Genomic DNA, 19,873 nt, shown 5'->3' with positions numbered 1-19,873 from the left:
TTGCTTATAGCATTGCATTTAAGGTTTAGCAATTTGCGATTCCTTAAATGCAATCACAAATTGTGATTTTTGCATTTGGGATGATGCATTCCAAATGCAAAAATTAAGTTAGGAAAGGGGCAGATTCTGGGAATTCGCCCGTTTGCGACCGGTTTTTAATTTGATGCATGGGGCCCCAAATGTCTTTTCTTAGTAATACCTCCATGACCGCTATGTGTGAGAGAAAGTATTTTACCCTTCATGTACTTGACACAAACATTAATCCACCACGTCTTAAAATATCATCCACTACCAATAATTCCTTGGCCGCACTTGCAAGTGAAATTAGTTCCTCCTTCAGGCACTTAACGTTAAGACAACCATGTACTACAAACTCAATGAATTTACACAATGTTACATTAGTTTCGGTAGACTGTATTCATGCATCTCTGCATAATCCATTGTTCAGCACTTCACTAACTGAATTTACCAAGCAAACTATATCCATTTAATCAATGTCTTTATTCTTTTTAATCTCATCAACACTCAATAACAACCTTGATAAACAATCAACAGCAAAACATGAGTGCTAAACGACCCCATTAATGATGTGTGGTCGGTTCTTAAATAGACTTATTATCCCCCGAAAATTCGCCAATGCTTGTTTGTCAGCTGTTGAGTAAGTGGCTTCTGCTCCATGTAAAGCGCCAGTTATTTCTTCACATCTAGTACTACATTTCTGCATTGATACTGCATCAAATCGATGGCTGACATCAGTCATCACTATGCTGACATCGCTTGTGTTAATAAATGATTTAAGATGTTGAGGAAACGCAATACTCTTTTTGATTTGGTCAATTCTTTCACGCTCCTCAGATGACACATACTTGGCATTTTTCCTCAACAACTGCCAACGACCAGCTGCTTTGTTGCAAATTGAGACACAAATTTAGCATAATATTCACCTAATACCAAAATATCTTTGATGACAATTGTTTGATGGTAGAGGTGCATCTTCAAAACCTTTCAAAACAATCAATTTAGGTTGAATACAACCAGTAGACAAATCATGGCCCATATGATCCACCCCGGATTGGATACATTTGCACTTGTCATTCCTTAATGTCTTCCCACTTCTCGTCAAGATTCCCAACATCTTTTCTACTCCTGAGTCATGTTCACCCATATCTGTGCTATATATTAATATACTTTCTTGAAAACACTCAACATCCATATTTCCTATGAAAGGAACGTTAATGGCCCTCTGGAACATGGAGGAGGAAGATGCCAGCTCACACAGCATTCAAACATAACGAAATACACCCTCCGGTGTAACAAATGAGGTATTATGTTTTGAGTATTTGTGTTCCTATTTGTTAATATGCTGCAGACATATCCAATGATGTGAATACTGCACCATCTTTAAATGCTGATAAAAGTTCTTTAGCATTTGGTAGTGGTTGGCAGTCTACCCAATTACTGTGATTAAGAACACACAGGTTCACACACAGTCATAATGATTGATCAGCCTTGCATGCCATCACCATAGGTATAAACCATTTGGTATGTTCAATCGGTTCAATTATAGACAATAAACACAATCCATCCAAATTTCAAACACAAACGTTGCGTGTGTTGTATACAACTGGCACGGTACAAAAGGGGGTGGTGATGGACGGAGCATCTGAACCAATCAAACACTCACACCCAGTCAAAAGATCTGGGTTTAATCCATCACCGTTCTTTAGCCCACTCTGCCACCCCAGTTCAGACACGGCTATATGCAAATCAGTCTGACCCTGTGCCTCATGGCACAGCATTACATTTTAAAACAATGTGATCCTGAAAACGTTGCAATTTTCTTAGGCAGTCTCAAAAAAACATCAGGATATTTGTCAATCTATTTTATTTCAAAACATTTTCCTACTGTAACAGCACTTAAACTAGAGGCCAGCAACCTCTTTTTGGTAATCACCAATTCAAGATGATTGGGATTGAGAATTATATCAAGTTGCCTCTGATTATCCCACCTCAACAGATTCGACCCATTCAACCACATAAACCTTCCGTGGGCACAATTTTTCTGCTTTAGTTTTAAACATTTATATATTCAACTTCCTCGCCTCCGTAACTTAAAATGTGATGTATGACCAATGTCAGTTGTTGAAATTTTCACATTCTGCATCACTCATCAGAGTAAATGGTGAACCTGAATCTGCCCTGATGTTAATCATGATGTTAATGTTGTGACTGTTGATTAAAACATTGCAAGAAAGGTTTACTTTCTTTTCATTGCATGCTTAAGCTCAACAGTACCTGCATCATTAACTTTGGTAATCGTCCTTGTTTATCATCAAAGCATAACTATTCCCACATTCATCTGGTTCATCCTCCACAGCTTTGGCTCCTTGACGTGAATTATATTTTCTGGCTTTACATACCAAGCTAACCTGATTTAAAACTGGGGATAGGGAGAGTTGTGACACAGCGGCAGGAGTGGCTGACTCTGAAGCGTCAGTTCCTGGTTCGATCCCTGGCGGCAGCTCAGCTCAGCATCATGTGACTCTGACCAATGGCTCACTTAATTTCCCCAACAGCCCCAAGCGCCTGGAAACCCTTAGGGATGATAAGTCAAACTTTACAAATCTGTCATTATTAGTATTATTGTTTATGGTTACTAATATGTGTCTGGATACTACAAATGAAAACAACCCTTTCTAGTACTCTTTCGCTCAGTATTAGGTGGTGACACCACAGGTTTCTAAATTTACTTTGATCAACTTCTCTTTCTTATTGCCTTATCAATACTATTCTTATTATAATGAAAGTTTCATAGGGTGCAAACTTGACCCGAAATCAAGTATCAGAGCTCTTCACATGAGCACCAGTTGCGTTACATGAGGATACATTCATTTTTGTTAGGCACAGGGAGATTAAGTGATTTGCCCAGAATCACAGGATGTTGAACGTCGTTGCTTAGACTCGATCCCGGTTCCCCAGATTTGAGGATGACCGTCTTTGCCGTTAGGCTACATCCTCTCCCTTATGAATCTTTGACACTGCTTCCGTAATTATGTAACTGAGTCCTGATGATGGCCTAACTTTCCTCCTGGCCTGAGACGTTGTCCACTTTCACAGTGGAATTCCTGGCGCCTTTACATTGCGGATACCCTGCCTTATTCCTTGTATTCATGAAGAATTAATTGTTTAGGTATCTCGAACTGTGTGAAAACTTACCGTATGTTTTGCACCCACCACAATCACTGTATATACCCACTCACGTGTCACTTGCGTCGTCACCAGAATTTCACGAGCACTTACACACTGTATATTGTTGGTTACATGTCATTTAATGTAACACCGTGCTTCCTCTTCATGTGATTGTACATATGAATTACAATATATCTAACATGATTAACATTTGAAATGCACTGCATTTCTGATGAAATCTGGCTTCCTTCCCTCGATCTATTCCAATGTAAATTAATTGTACCCAGTATACTTGTTCGCCAAATAACACCCTTGCTTGAGACACTGTTGTTTGTTACACATTACTGCCCTACTCCATGAGGTTTAAGGGTTACCTTCTGTAGTCCGATACTTATTTAAAAAAAAAAATCCTAAATGCTCCATTCTGATTGTTTTTTTGGGCTTGTTAGTCCCGCCTCCTGACGGCCATGTCATCATTTTTGTCCTTCCATGGCTATCGGTCCCTTTACTTTAAAAACTGTTTTGTTCCCCTACCTCCCCCCGTTTCCTCCCGCAGTCCGTGACTTCTCGGCCCACCACCCCCAACCCCCTCCTGTTGGTGCCTTCTTGGACGCCTGCACTTCAGTTTAAAATGCAATAGGTCTCGCGTAAATATGAGTCCTAATGCATTTTAAATGCTTGTTTGTCGTGTTAGTGGTGTGTGAATTCGCACCTGTTTTTTGTCTCGCATGCGCACAATGCCTTACATCGTACGCATGCGTGCCAAAAGTCTGCCAAAAATGCTGCTGCTTTACTCTGCCCCTACCAACTACTGCTCCACGGCATAGACAGTCACAGCTGCCACTGGCAAAGTCGCTCAATTCTGAAGTGCCAACGTTTCCCAGAGAGGCTCAAGAGGAGGAAAATATACCAATAACTTTGAGTAACATTCTCCCATGGCTGATTTAACTGCTCAAGTGGTCTGCTTTCCGCCCCCTTCTAATCTTGCACGAACACGACTCTGTTCCATGATGGCGGTGGCATTGACTCCGATCTGCCCCTTGTACTTCCGGGTGTTCCCGGTCCAAGCCTGCACGGTTAGTACAAGTGTTTACTCTGTGATGGCTGTTTCGAGCGGCGACTCCAGCTGCGCCCTAGGAAGGAGGCTGCTGGGGCGGAAAAGGGAGCAGCGAAAGAAGAGAGGCAGAGAATAGGTGAGGACGTGTCTAAGATGTACTGGGCTACTGGATAATCTATTGAGTGACCTCGTCCTGTGCAGTGGGTGCCCACTAGAGGTGGGCGGAATTTGCGTAATCGCATTCCGAAAATTTCCGCGAAATGGTAAAAAATCTCTGCGAACACACAAAAATTCGGCGACCATGCGGAATTGCTGGTTCGCGATGCTTTTTCACTGTTTGCAATTGCTGCTTGCGTGCTCGAGGGGAAATATCTTGCAAACACGCATTCTGTGAATGCAAACATTTTGCAAAGCCGCGGAACGCAGAATTTTGGGCAATTTTGCGTTCTCCGCAGAACGCAAAATTACACAAGTTCCGCAAATTCCGCGAGCGGAACGGAATTTACCGCCCAGTCCTAGTGCCCACCTCCCCATACTGGTGCCACTGATCCCTCATATTGCAGTGGTATCACTTACCAGCCATATTGCTCATATTTGTGCCGCCGATTCTACCTTTTACACTAGACTTTAATGCTGAAATTTGTGAATTTTAGAAGACCCACCATACCAAGTTAACGTATCCTCGAGAGGTAACGTGCTTAGTTTGCAGTTTGGCTCTTGACCATACACGTCTAGGGACCACGCTCCTTATTCTTTCTTTATCATGGAGAGTGTAAACAGGGGAATATCCATACAAGGTCTGTGCATATCAGATCCTCCCGTGCAAGCATAAGTGGTCCGCATGGTCCAGATCAGGTGCCTAACAGGAATGTTACAGCCCGCTGCAGTGTGAGCGCCACAGGAGCAGACACTTCAGCGGCTCCCAAGAGCGGGGACATCCGTCTGCAGTCACAGTGAGGTCTGGACATGGCCGGCTCTTGGCATGGGCAAGCTGGGCCCAGGGCGCCAATGGGCTGAGGGGCACACAGAACTGTCTGCATTAGGGTCCTCATTCAAACAGCAGCGCCCCCTCACATGGCTCCCTTGATTCAGTAGGAACCACTTTTAATCAATTTACCTTATGTGTGCTTTACACCCTGTCAGCCTCCTTAGTTGCCCTCCCATTTCCCTCTCACCTTCTGCTGCCACACACTGACAGCCTCCCCCCCAGCAAACAACTTGAAATTAGCATAACAGAGCTAATGGGTGTTTCATGTGAGTTGGGGGTGCAGGAGTGAAAGTGTTTGTGTTCAGAGGTCAGTCACTACTGTAATTAGGACCGACACCCCACACCTCATTTTATTCAGCGAGGGTGCCACATGTCTGTCTAACCAAGATACTGTCCAAGCACGGGCCGTTATGGGTCTGGACATAACAGACCGCGGCCCAGCAGGTTCCTGGGCTGCTACTGTTAGTATGGGTCTGACGGTTTTTGTGAAGATGTGTCGCTTCTGGTAGAATAGGCTGCTGCATTCAAACAGAAATCTTCATTAAATTGTTTGATGCCCATGTGAAACAATACGGTTGCTATAAATATGTAACACACAGAACAAGCTCACAATGCGCGGGGACACACTGTACCTAGTGTAACCAGGCGCTATATAAATGGCGTTATTAATGGCGTCTGTAAATGTGAAGCAGTTCATGTAGATGATCCGGCACACAGATTTCCCTGCATACCCCCCGCAGTTAGCTATTGTGCCTATACTGACTGTAGGAGAGCAGGAAACAGGACGGGTTCCTATAAAAAGTGCTGCACCATCTTGAGGCGAAACACATTCTCATGCACACATTTTCTCTCAAATGCACACATCAAATTTATACTCACACACACATTTCTCTTCCACATGCTTTCAGACTCCCCTCCCTTCTCTCACACACAGTTTCACCCTCACAGACACACTCTTTCTAATGCTGTCTCATGCATACTCTCAGCTTGCCCTATCTCATACATTCTATCACCGGTGACCCATGTAATTTTAAACAGGTGAAAGAAAATAATACATTTTTCACTCTTCATTCTCCCCTAAATATGTTGCTTTAAGCAACCCCCTACTTTAGGAACAATTCCATGTTAAAAAACAGTAGATGTTGCAGTGCCCAGTATAATGCGCTGGATGGCTAAGTACTTATAAACTCCCAAAGGCGATACCGATTGCATTGCAAATGCTTGTTCTTAGATGTGAAGGTATCCCCATCGATTGCCTCCAGGTAATCCTCAAAAGCTTCACGCAATTATACCTAATTTAAACGGCCTATATAGATGCTGAATATTTGCACACTTTGGGTAAGCTGATGCTCTACTGCTGTAATTTAAGTTTAAATAATTTTATTGAAAAGAAACAACAAGGTGACCATACAGAGTATAAATAACGTGAGATCACATTCCAACGATCGTTTTGAGAAAGAAAGGAATTGGACTAGTGAAAACATAGGTAAATCATAAAAGAAAGCAGTGTACATTTGAATGAAAAATCTATGCAATATATGACAAATGAAAGAAAATAAATAAGTAATGGAACTATCAGGGAAATCAGGGTGGTTTGGGAACCTCCCGTTGAGACGACTTTGGTAGAGAATATTTCTCTTCCAGGGGATCCTCATCAATAGTCATAAGCACTAGAATATTCCCGCCCATGCGCGGGACCTCGGAAACACAATCATATATGTGCCCCACATATATATATATATCCATATATGTATACATATATATATGAAAATAAGCAAATGCAGCCTCATACACATCAGAGCTGAACAATGCTGTAAGGAATTCCCAACATAACATGAAATGATGCATTAGAAATAGGGAAAAACAACAATAAAACATGTTTTGAAACTGTTTTAATGCTCAGCAGTAAGCAGAAAACTTTCATAAAGGACTGAAAGCATAGAAAGCTCCCAGGCTGCATTGCAAACACACTGTCTAGAAAGACTGAAAAGCTAACTCATAGCACCATAGAAATAAACTGACACCGTGCCTTTAAGGCACTCATGACCCCCAGCTTCCCATCATACCTCAGGGGTGACAGTTAGGTCAGTTGTTCCTTCCGGCTCCTTCAGGAAGGATCCTGGTGACACAGCTCCACTTCTTTCTGATTTTAGTCCGAAATAATCTTTATTTTTCACAACTTTTTTACCTTACTTCGACGTCTTCCACCTTCTGAAGTAAGGAACTGTCCTTTTTTGGCAGTTTTAGGCATTTTTTACATCTCAAAATGCCATCTCTTTTTGACTCCTGTCCTTCTTGTAGTAAAAAGAAGGCCAAGACAGACTCACATGAGGTCTGTATCCTTTGTTTACCTGAGGACCATGACCCTAAGACCTGTCCTCGCTGCCATACCCTGTCCAGGAGTACTTTGAAGGTTAGAGAAAGGATTCACCTCTATGGCCTGGCAGAACAATCCTCGAGAGGAAGGTCTCCGGTGAGGAAAGGCTCCAAGAGGTCTAGAACACCATCTAGAAGCAAGACCTCACGTCCTTCAACATCAGCGTCGGGCTCGGCGCTGAAAAGAGATCCACCGGTAGGTCATTTATCCAAGAAAAGACTTTCGACAGCGAGCTCGCCGTCGAGAAAACATCGTCACTCAGGTACGTCGTCGACGTCGAAGATTCGTGACCCTCCGCCGTTGTCAACCCGGCGACGATCGGCGTCGAGGAACAGAAGCCCTCCACCTTCCTCAACCCGGTGACGATCGGCGTCGAGGAGTATCAGCCCTCCGCCATCGTCAACCCGGCAACGATCGGCGTTGAGGAGTAAGAGCCCTCCGAGGTCGTCAACCCGGCGACGATCGGCGTCAAGGAGTAGAGGCTCTCCGCCGTCGTCGCACGACGTTCAGCGTCGAGAGCAGGTTCCCCTTTGTCGTTGCAAATCCATCCGCGATAGACGTCGATGGGCGAGAGTCCTCCGCTGTCGTCAACCCGGCAACGATCGTCGTAGAGGATGAGATCTCCGTCGTCGTCTCGACGGCGTTCAGCGGCGAGGATAGACACCCCTCCATCGTCGCAAATCCATCAGCGATCAACGTCGAGGGGCAAGAGTCCTCCGCCGTCGTCAACCCGGCGACGATCGGCGTAGAGGATGAGATCTCTGCGATAGACACCTCTCCGCCGAGACCTTCGACATCGAGAATAGACTCTGCTCCACCGTCGTCTCGGCGCCGATCGGCGTCGAGAAGGAGAAGTCCTCCGCCGACGTCTTTCCACCGACGTTCGACGTCGAGGCATGAACATCCTTCACCAGGTTCCCAATGGTGGCGGTCGCCGTCGAGTCGACGTTCAACGTCGAGCAGACGGGAGGTCCAGGCGGCGTCAGCCCCGACGTCGAGAAGTCAGGATCCATCGAGATCAGTCAATTCAGACAGGAGATCGACGTCTAGGAGGCGATCCGGTTCGGCTTCGAGGGGCTCACGCCCGACGTCGAGACCTGCCTAAGTGAGATCTAAGGACGGATCGGTGGTTCTGGTGATGGAGTCTTCTTCTCACTCCTCCAGTCAGCTTTCTTCAAGATCAGCCTCTCCAGAAGCTGAAGGGCCTGCCCATGAGTCTCCATCACATCAGAGGGAGGCTTCTTCTGCTGTACATTTGTCTCCAGGGTGGCTTCTTCCTTTCCATCAGTGGAAGGATTCTGGGGCGACGAGACGAATGCAGGACTATGGCAGTCCTATCCACAGGTCACCTCTACAAAGACTGGTGCAAGAAGTGGACAGAGCAAGCTCCCCTAGATGGAGAGAGCACACGGAAAGGTCCCGTGAAGGAAGGCATGACAGGTCACGTTCCCCCAGACGCGAGGAACGCGCGGAGAGATCACAGGACGGAGACATAGTACCCATCACAGAAGTAGGAGAACACCATCTACTTCTTCTACTTCCTCTACCCGCTCGTCTAAGAGGGATTATTCCCCAACGTTGTGGGACAGCCCTATCTTGAGGGTCTCTCCGATAGATGACATTAACACCGACCATGAGGTTCTTCAAAGAGGGGCCCAGAAACTCAACATCGAGATGCCTGTCCCTCAAGTGGCAACAACAGTGATTTTCGAGACTCTGCATCAGAACGCAGCGTCTCGTCCATTACTCCCACTGGTTCCAGGGATTCTTGACCCTGTATTGGACACCTTTCTGTCGTTAGCTATCATCAAGGCAGTGCCGGCTCGCATCCAAAAGAAGATCAAACTGACTTCTTCAGATCCTGTCTTCGTGAAGACGGATCCGCCTGCAGATTCGGTGATCGTTGCTGCTGCACGAAAAACGCATGCTGTCACTGCTTCTACATCAGTTCCCCCTGATAAAGAAAGCAGGTCCCAGGACTCTTGGGGACGCAAAGTTTGCAATTCGGCGGCTTTAACCCTGAAGGTCTCCAGCACTGCTGCATTGTTAGGCCTTTACGACAGGTCTTTATGGGACTCTTTGGAACGATTGAAAGAAAAGCTGCCAAAGGAAGACCAAAAAGACTTCGATGAGATAGTTACCGAGGGATCACTGGTGGCAAACCAAATGATCAGCACGGCAGCGGACGGCGCTACGCTATTGGCGCATTCTTACGCGCATGAGATCTGCACCAGACGATCATCGTGGTTGAGGCTGACAGGTCTCAAACCTGATGCGCAGCAGAGATTCTTGAACCTCCCATTCTCTCATTCCTCTCTCTTTGGCACACATGCAGATGAGGAGATGAACAGAATGAAGGCCGAACTGGACACTCTCAAGGCCATCGGCCTGGAGAAAAAGAAAGAGTTTAAGCGTTGGTACAGGCCCAACCAGCGCAAGGGATCTCAACAGAGGGTTCAAACCCCTCAGTGGTCCCAAAACAAGAACCAGGGAAAGTACCAATTTCAGGGTCGAAAGTCTAACAGAGGTAGAGGTGGTCACCAGCAGGAATCCTCTACCACGAATAGAGCAGGAGGAAAGTCATGAGCAGTGGCTTCCTCTAGCGCCGTTGCCCACTCCAGTGGGAGGAAGTGCTTCACAACATCTGGCAGAGTGGTGCTAATATAAGTGGTGCTTAATATACGCACTACGTTTCCGTGTGCTTCCAAAGGACATTCCTCCGAAAAGATCTCGTCTGCACCAACTAAAGTTACTCCGGCAGGAGGTGAAGGCTCTTCTTCAAAAAAAGGTATAGAAGAAGTTCCTCCCTCTCAAAGAGGAAAGGGAGTCTACTCCAGGTAATTTCTTGTGCCCAAAAAAGATTAGGAGCACAAGTTCAGACCTTTCCTGGACCTTCGACTTCTGAACAAAGTCATCATGAAGGAGAAGTTTCGCATGTTGGCCCTTCATCAAATATGTCCACATCTGCAAGTGGGAGATTGGATGTGTTCGGTGGATCTCCAAGATGCGTACTTTCTCATACTGATTGTCCTACGTCACCGCAAGTATCTGCGGTTTGTGGTCAGACACAAACACTATCAGTACAAAGTCCTACCCTTCGGGCTAAAGTCGGCTCCTCGAGTCTTTACCAAGTGCATGGCAGTGGTGGCAGCCTCCCTGCACAGAAGAGGTCTGTTCGTCTACCCATACTTGGATGACTGGCTTCTAAAAGGACCATCCCCTCGGCAAGTAAGGAGAGACTTTCAAGTTTGTCTTCAGCAGTTACATGACCTGGGCCTTCATGTCAACATGGAGAAGTCTGTGCAGCAGCCCACCCAGACGATCCATTTCCTGGGATCTGTTCTGGATACAAACATGGGAAGAGCGTTTCCTTCGGAGGAGAGACTTTCTTCAATGCAGCAGAAGGGCAGGATTCTGCTCCAGACAGAAGCTCCAACAGTCCGTCAGGTCGCGTCCCTCCTGGGATCCATGGCTTCCTGCATTTTCTCATCCCCAACGCCCGGCTGACAATGCGCCTGTTGCAGCAAGCCCTAGAAGACCAGTGGGATCAAGCGACGGGTCGCTGGGAAGATCGGATTGTGCTCTCCCAAGCAGCGAGATCCTCCATCATGAGGTGGACTCAGCCTCGGAATCTAATGGTGGGAGTTCCTTTTTACCAGCCACTTCCAGTGCAATCGTTGGTGACAGACGCATCTCTGCAAGGATGGGGGGCACACATGGGGTGCCTTCAGATGCAAGGGCTGTGGTCCGCAAAGGAACAATCCTACCACATCAACATGTTAGAGCTGCGAGCAGTCCACCTTGCTCTGAAAGCTTTTCTACCTGCGATCGAGTCCAGTCGTGTCCTGATCCAGGCAGACAACACAGCCACCATGTTTTATCTAAACAAGCAGGGTGGTACGCGGTCACGCCCTCTCTCTCTGGAGTCTCAGGCGATCTGGCACAGGCTGCTAGCCCGGAACCTCTCAGTGGTGGCAGTACACCTCCCAGGAGAACAGCCAGAATGGGTGCTGCACGACGAGGTGGTGGCAGACCTTTTCCATCAATGGGGTCATGAATCAATAGATTTGTTGCAGACGACGAAAACAAAAAATGCCACGCCTTTGCGTCCAGATTCCACCGTCCAGGGACAAGGGGGAATGCACTTGTGATGGATTGGTCAGGAAGGTGGTGTCCAAGCTCATCAGGTCCAACATGAAGATGATTCTGATAGCTCCAGACTGGCCGCGGCAGTGGTGGTACCCGGACCTTCTTCAGCTATCGGTGCTTCCACACAGGAGACTGCCGTGCAGACCGGACCTGCTGACCAAGAGGGGCGGGAGGATTCTTCATCCCAACCTTCCCTCCCTGAACTTGGCAGTATGGCTCCTGAGGTCCTGCAATACAAAGACTTAAAACGTCCACAAGATTGTATGTACATTTAAAAAGAGGCTAAAAGACCCCCCACAAGAGCGTCGTATGGAAAAGGTTCTTCCTTTGGTGTGTAGAACGTCACTTTGATCCTACGAAGGGACAGGAGGATGTCATTCTTCCTTACCTTCTGTATCTAGCTAAATCAGGGTTAAGTATGCTTCTATCAGGGTTCACTTATCAGCCATTACGGCATACAGAAAGTCACCCAGCCAGCCCTCTTTTTTCCAGATGCAGGTAGTTAAGGACTTCTTACAGGGGTTGAAGAAAGTTTATCCCCCGGTTCGAAACCCTTCTCCCCCATGGGAGTTGAATCTTGTACTAGTCAAGCTTATGGGCCCCCCTTTTGAGCCTATTCACAAAGCCTCTTTGCAGCATCTGTCTTGGAAGGCTGCTTTTCTAGTAGCGATAACATCAGAGCGTAGAGTAAGTGAAATCGAAGCTCTATGGGCGAAAGAGCCTTACACTGTTTTCCATCATAACAGAGTGGTATTAAGGGCTCATCCTTCTTTTCTGCCTAAGGTGGTGTCTGATTTTCATATTAATCAGTCCATTTCCCTTCCATCCTTTTTTCCTAACCCTTAGACCCCATGCGGAGAGGTCGCTGCATTCCTTGGACCTCAGGAGGGTGCTTAAATTCTATCTGGATGGTACCACAGGCATAAGAAAAGCTGACCAGTTATTCTAGAATCATGGCGCCATGCAGACAGGCGTCCTAGCCTCTAAGAGATCCATCTCCCGATGGATCGTGTCCTGCATAAAATTGGCTTATCAGCTAGCTAAAAGACCCTTGTTGTTGTCGCCTAAAGCGCACTCCACTAGGGGAAAAGTGGCCACTGTGGCTTTCTTGCATGATGTTCCAATGTCAGAAATGTGTAAGGCTGCGACTTGGAAATCGGTTCATACCTTTACAAGGCATTACTGTTTAGAATACAATTCCAGGGCTGATTCTCAAGTGGGCCAAGCCTCCTTGAGAAATCTGTTTGGATAGCAGTTTATTTGTACCGGCTTAGTTTTCTTTAAGCTTTGCCGGTTTATTTGCTGCTTATGCTACTTTGCCCGCAGGGAGATGAGGTGAGGCTCGCTATTCTATTCTAGTGCTTAGGAATATTGATGAGGATCCCCTGGAAGAGAAGGATTAGTTACTTACCTGTAATCCTAGTTCTCTTCCAGGGTTATCCTCATCAAAGTCATAAGCAACCCTCCCGCCTCCTCGGGCAAAGGACTTTTTAAAGTTTTATAAATGTTATCAACTCTTTGTGTCGTGGCTTTTTTCAGTCACCGCAAAGAACAACTGACCTAACTGACCCCTGAGGCATGATGGGAAGCTGGGGGTCATGAGTGCCTTAAAGGCACGGTGTCAGTTTATTTCTATGGTGCTATGAGTTTGCTTTTCAGTCTTTCTAGACTGTGTGTTTGCAATGCAGCCTGGGAGCTTTCTATGCTTTCAGTCCTTTATGAGAGTTTACCCTATTTCTAATGCATAATTTAATTTTATGTTGGAAATTCCTTACAGCATTGTTCAGCTCTGATGTGTATGAGGCTGCATTTGCTTATTTTCATATATATGTGTATATATATATATATATATATATATATATATATATATATATATATATATTAACAAACAAATTGTCCTGTCGCAGCGGGAGCTCGATCCAGTTGGTGCCCGCAATGAGACCAGGACAGTGTCTCAAATAATTGCTATACAACAAAGAAATCGCGGCACACTTCTTGATGATTCACGCTGTTAGTTTATTCACAAACGTGAGGTAACAACTCCTACGCGTTTCGAACCGTAGTTTCTGATCACGGTAGTGTAAGTGATTAGTCCCTCTACTATTTCCACATTTATACCACTACATGCCCTGAACACTATCTGGGGCATGCTGGGACTTATAGTTCTCAAAGTTCAACAGTTTTTGCATTTTTATTTATGCATTACACAGATTTGGTTAACATGTTAGCGAGGATTCGTTTTAGTTACAGCACTGAAAAAGCGTCCCCTAGTTTAACAGAGGCTTTTGCGCTTTTTAACTCTTAGCGGGGACGTAGGGCACTCAGCCCTGAATTGATAATTGACACAATGTCTAAAGTTACGCATATAAATCAAGATTCATGTATAACGAGTCTTGATTTTACACGCACGTGAGTGTTACGTGCGTTATAAAAGCGCAAAAGCCCCTGTTAAACTAGGGGACGCTTTTTCAGTGCTGTAACTAAAACGAATCCTAGCAATACCCTCAGAGATGTTTATAAAAGACTGGAAAAACTGATGAAACGGGAACTTTCAAAATGGTGGGAACATTGTTCTTTAACTAGATATCTTGAGGTTAATCGAATTCCTCGTGGTCTACGTATCATGCTGGCCCCATCATATGAACAACCAGACCCTGAAATGTTGGATGAGTGGGCCCAATGCAACTTAGACTCATCTCGCAGACTAGTCACCATCCTGGTAAAATATGCTGAAAGTGATCGTGTTAAGGTACAGCAGCAGGTAGAAGCTATTAATGTGGAAATCATGGAACTGGAAAAAGGGTCAGAGGCAGAATCAACTAAATTTCGAGATGAAATGATTATCAGATTGAATAAAGAGGAGATAATCAAAAAAAGAAAGGCATATAAATTTCTACGCGACAAAATGGACTACCAACAGGGTCGCGTGTTTACTTTTGCAAAAAAGTATGATGCCATCAAAGCCGCCAATATCACGCCCAACCCGGGTAACCATTCAGTGGCTATTGCTGGGACTTCAACCCTGTCCGTTTATTCGTCTGGTTCTGATATTAGTTCCGCTCCTGGTAGTGGTTCTGAGACCGATGGCACCCCAAGAGACCCTAGGTTGGGGTTTACAACATTTTCCCTGGGGCAGGAGGTCAATTGCCTGAGGCAAGACAGGTGGGCCACTCTGCGCTCACGGGTATTAAAGCAACAGCCAGACAAAAGCGGAATTACAAGCGACAACAGCGCCGCAAAGCAGGGCGGAGGCGCTCAACCAAGAAAGAAGAAATTTTACCCCAAAAAACACTGGAGCAAATCCAAGTAACGGAGATGGATGAGCAAGAGATGGTGGAAGGTCCGGCAGTCATCAATCTGACCCCCATCGTGCTAACGACCTCTGATATTGAAGTCCTTTCTTTGGGTTTGACATACTGTCCAGCAAACAATTTCAGCTATTCCAGGACCAGAGTTGAGCTCTATAAATACATCCGCAACCTCAAGCTTAAAAAACACTTTCTGACGCATCATCAACCAACAAAACCTGCTGTGATTATTGGAGTACCGACCGCATTAGATCCTATTGCCAGAGATGCCAACCTACTCAAGGATTTGACCTCTCTGGGTAAAGAAGGGGCGTTGTCTGATACACAAGATGTGGCTGTGGTTTACAATGCGCCATGTCCAACCAAATTTAAACCCAAGTCTATTTTTTCTCCAACATCCCTTCATGACAACCTGGATATTTTTCATGATTTGACGATCAATGATATCAAGCGCTTACATATCTCGACTTTGCGTACTAAGCATCAAACAAAGACTCACAACACCAAGTATTTTAATTTGGTCAACAAAATCCAAACCTATAATTCCATCATAGTACGCCAAGCGGACAAAGGTGGTAACGTGGTCCTTTGGCCACGCTCATTATAATTGGAGGAAGCGTACAAACAATTGAATGATGTTTCCTGCTATAAAAGATGTGAGCCTTCCGAGATAAAATTGGCACATAATAATCTGCAGTGTTTGTTGTTGGGGTGGAAAAGTACCGGTCTTCTAAGTCTGGACGAGTTCAAATTTTTGAAGAATGATTTTCCAGTACTACCGGTATTTTACCTAATCCCTAAAGTACATAAGGATGCTAATATACCTCCGGGCAGACCGATAATTTCCGCCAGGGACGGTGTCCTGGAAAACGTCACTAAGCACATTGATTACTTTTTGCAAGATTTTGTTTCTGCTTTACCTTCATTTGTGCAGGATTCTAGTGACTTATTAAGAAACCTTGAGACTATTGACTGGAAACCTGAGTATTGGCTGATTACACTAGATGTATCATCTCTTTATACAAGTATAATGCATTTAGATGGTTTAAGAGCAATACAATGGTTTTTGAGTAACAGATCTGTGCAGTTCGTGGAACACAACAAAATGTTAATTGCCATGATTTCATTCTGTTTGAACAATAATTTTTTTTCGTTCAACAATCAACTTTTTCAGCAGATCAGGGGTGTTGCCATGGGGGCTTGCTTCTCTCCCAGTTATGCCTGTCTGCACATGGGCTACTGGGAGAGGCAGGTCCTCTTGGGTGAGCACTCTCTGATTATGTCTGAACATGTGCCCCAATGGTATCGTTACATCGACGATATTTTGTTGATCTGGCGGGGCACTGAACAGGAGGCAATTGACTTCATTGCACAACTCAATATCAATGCTTATAATCTAGAATTTACCCACAACATGAGTCAATCAAGCATAGATTTCTTGGATGTTAAAATTGTGATTTCCAACAACCAATTACACACCACCCTGTTTCGAAAGCCTACATCGGGCAACACATTGCTCCATGCTACAAGTAACCATCCGGCACATTTAATCCGTAGCATTCCTTACGGGGAAATGTTACGTATTCGCCGTATTTGTAGCACAGAAGAACAGTGCACATTGGTCCAACAACAAAGCAAAGCCCGTTTTTTAGCCAGGGGTTACTCTCTGGATTTGATTAAAACAGCTATTAGCAAGGTTAATGCGATGTCAAGGGAGCAAGCGTTGCAACCTAGAAGACCACCCAATCTGGAAATAGATCAAGTCAACCAACCGGTGCGACTGGTATTGACTTTCAATCGCCAGTTCCAGGCTCTCAGGAAAATTGTCACTAAGAACTGGAACTTGATTAGTTCAGATCCTGTGATTGGTCATCTTATGCCAGGAAGACCTGACATTTCCTGTCGACAATCCTATTCATTGGGTGACGCATTGGTTAAATCTAGTCCTGAGGTGGCCACAAAAATCCCCTGGTATAAAGCAATCAATGGTTTTAAAAAATGCTCGATTTGCAAAGCTTGCAAACATGGCATTAGTACGACCAAATATTTGACTCCATTTTCTGATGTTCCACGTTTGATTACAAAACAACTGACATGTAAGACCGAGTACACAGTGTATGTGCTGGAGTGTCCCTGTGCCCTGCGGTACGTCGGCAGTACGAAGCTGCAGGTGCACAAGAGGATACTCCAGCACATTAGGGCCATCAACACTGACGATTCCACCTATCCCGTGGCTCGGCATTTGAAGGAACATCACAACCAACAAAGTCATTTATTGAAATACTTTGCCATTGACTCGGTCCCACCGTTACGGAGAGGTGGTAATCGTGAAGCTATTTTGAGGGCTCTTGAGACACAGTACATCCTCGAATTAGATACGAAGGCCCCTGGTGGTCTCAACACCAGTGTGGACTTTTATACTCACTTGTAAATATCTGCGAGTTTGCACATGTTGCTTTTTGATTACATCTTTGCTTTCATCTCATATTTGGGGTTTTCAAAAAATGAAATTGCTATGAATCTGTATGTAAATATTTCTCCCATATGTAATTGATCTTTGATCCAGTTTATTAATTGTACTCCCATTTTCCATCTAGGGATGTATTAATAATGTTTAGCCTTTATTATTTGTCAGCACTGTTCACGACAACAAGTATTTTTAATTTAAAATAATAATTTTGTTCCTTTTTTACGGTTGATCCAATTACATGAATGTGACACTTGAATAGTATTGATGAACTAAAGATCACAGAGGTCGAGAGTAATAATCTAACTTGATATGATAAGTTCGATTAACCCACTTGGGTAATATTAACATTTCAACCATCACAATCAGAGTGTTTACATTTATCTATGTGTAGGTAATTGTGATTATGTAACTCTGGGTCAGTTTCCCTGATTGTCTATTCAGACTTTGGGAGCAAACATCAATCACAAATTAATTGTTATAATTTTTTTTGTTTGTTTCACTGATTGTGTTTCAACGACTTTTGCATAGTTTGCTTGGAAATATTTCATTGTAAGTTTTCCATTTAGTTGTTGTAAACCAGTGTTCCATTATGGTGGTTGCATACTATCGAACGTTATAAACAACAGTGATGACATTCTGACTGTGGACACGATATATGTTGTCTATTTCTATTACTTGATCTTTGTAAATAACCAATCATTGGATCCCGTAATTATGCACTAGCACTTTAAAAATGGGTTGTCTTTTCCCCAACGTCATGTGACCAAGGCCTCTGGGCAGGCCGAAACGTTATGCGGGTGGCGATGCATTTTGATTGAATAAACACTTTCTTCACCTGATGGCTGGGTCGGCTTTCGTTTTTGGCTGGATCGGTGGTGCCCTGAGTTATTTGGGAGTGCTGGTTCATGACGGACGAATGCAGTTGTCATATATATATATATATATATATATATGAATGAACACAAACAACCAACTCCCATAGAGTGATCTATGGAAGGAGACACGGAGATATATATATGTGGGGCACATATATGATTGTGTTTCCGGGGTCCCGCGCATGGGCGGGAAAATTCTAGTGCTTATGACTTTGATGAGGATACCCCTGGAAGAGAACTAGGATTACAGGTAAGTAACTAATCCTTCTTGGCACTCTCATCCAAAAATGTTGTAACTGGGGACCTCAGGTCAACACGTTTTTTTGCCATTTGAGGCGGGTGTACAAAGACAGTGTCCGACCTATGATTATGACAACCAGTGTACCACCAAGCTCTATATGTAATCTTCGAAAAGTCTTTCCAATTGGTGGTAATTTGTTGAAATGCAATTGCTAATAATAAATCAATAATCTTAACATTTGAAGAAACCTTGTTCCAGATAGGTGAAAGACGGTTCAAAAAAGTTATGAGTAACAGTAAAAGAGAATGTAGTATTGCATATCAGATTAACTTGTGACCATACTTGCATCCAAAAATTATGTACTAGTGGGCATAGGAACAACATATGAAACAAGTCAGCATTGGGGGAAGAGCAAGCCCAACAAGTGTCCTGCATGGTTGAAAAACGTTTACATAAAATGGTTGGCATGAATAATAGTCTGTTATAGACAAAAAATAGTATTTGTGTGGTGTTTGCTACTCTAGAAGTCTTGCGTATTTTGGACCAAATGCTATTCCATTGTAAGATTGGTCAACATACAGCTAAGTCCTTTTCCCATGCTTCCTCAGTTTTTGTTTTCTGTCTATCAATATCACTACCTTGTAGGTGTTTGTAAATAGTGGAGGCTGGGGGTGTAGTCATTAACAAGGTATGGCGTTGTGAAGAGGGTTCTGAGTTGTTAGAGATAACTGGTGTGTCAGGGAGATGAGCATAAGCTTCCAGTATAGCTTGTTTAAGCGCCCCGTATTTAAGGATAAAGGAATCCGGTAAGTTGAATGCCTGCATAAGTGTGGGACAAGGCATAAATTCTGAATTTAAGAACAGTTGATGAATCCATATCAAACCTCTATTCCTCCAAGTCCTCCAGTAAAAGGGTTTATTATGAAGCAATATATTTTTATTATGCCAAAGTGTGGAGTTCAAAAAAGAATCTTTAGAAGCAAGAGGAGAACGTATAGAAAGGTCAAGTAATTTGGAAGTGTATTTCAGAAAAGGAGTGGAATGGACTGTGGCTTTCTTGAGAAAGAGAGGTATTCACGAAATGAGTAAGGAGACAGAAATAGGCGCTCAATTGAAGTCCAGAGAGGACACTCGTCTGAGGAATCAAGCATCCACAGAGAGGCCTGACGCAATAAGGAAGCTTTATGATAAGCCTGGAAATCTGGGAAATTGACTCCAG

General features: G+C 44.4%; 1 protein-coding gene across 4 annotated transcripts in view; it reads left to right on the top strand.

The window, feature by feature from the left end:
- The window catches only part of LOC144827733 (sodium- and chloride-dependent neutral and basic amino acid transporter B(0+)-like), a 3,091,484-nt gene that overhangs the window by 284,911 nt on the left and 2,786,700 nt on the right, over window positions 1-19,873 (top strand). The window lies entirely within an intron of this gene.

The sequence above is a fragment of the Lissotriton helveticus genome, chromosome 4_1 (genome assembly GCF_964261635.1).
Source record: "Lissotriton helveticus chromosome 4_1, aLisHel1.1, whole genome shotgun sequence".
Lineage (NCBI taxonomy): Eukaryota > Metazoa > Chordata > Amphibia > Caudata > Salamandridae > Lissotriton > Lissotriton helveticus.
Note: the sequence above shows the minus strand (reverse complement) of the source record. Positions and strands in the feature narration are given on the sequence as shown.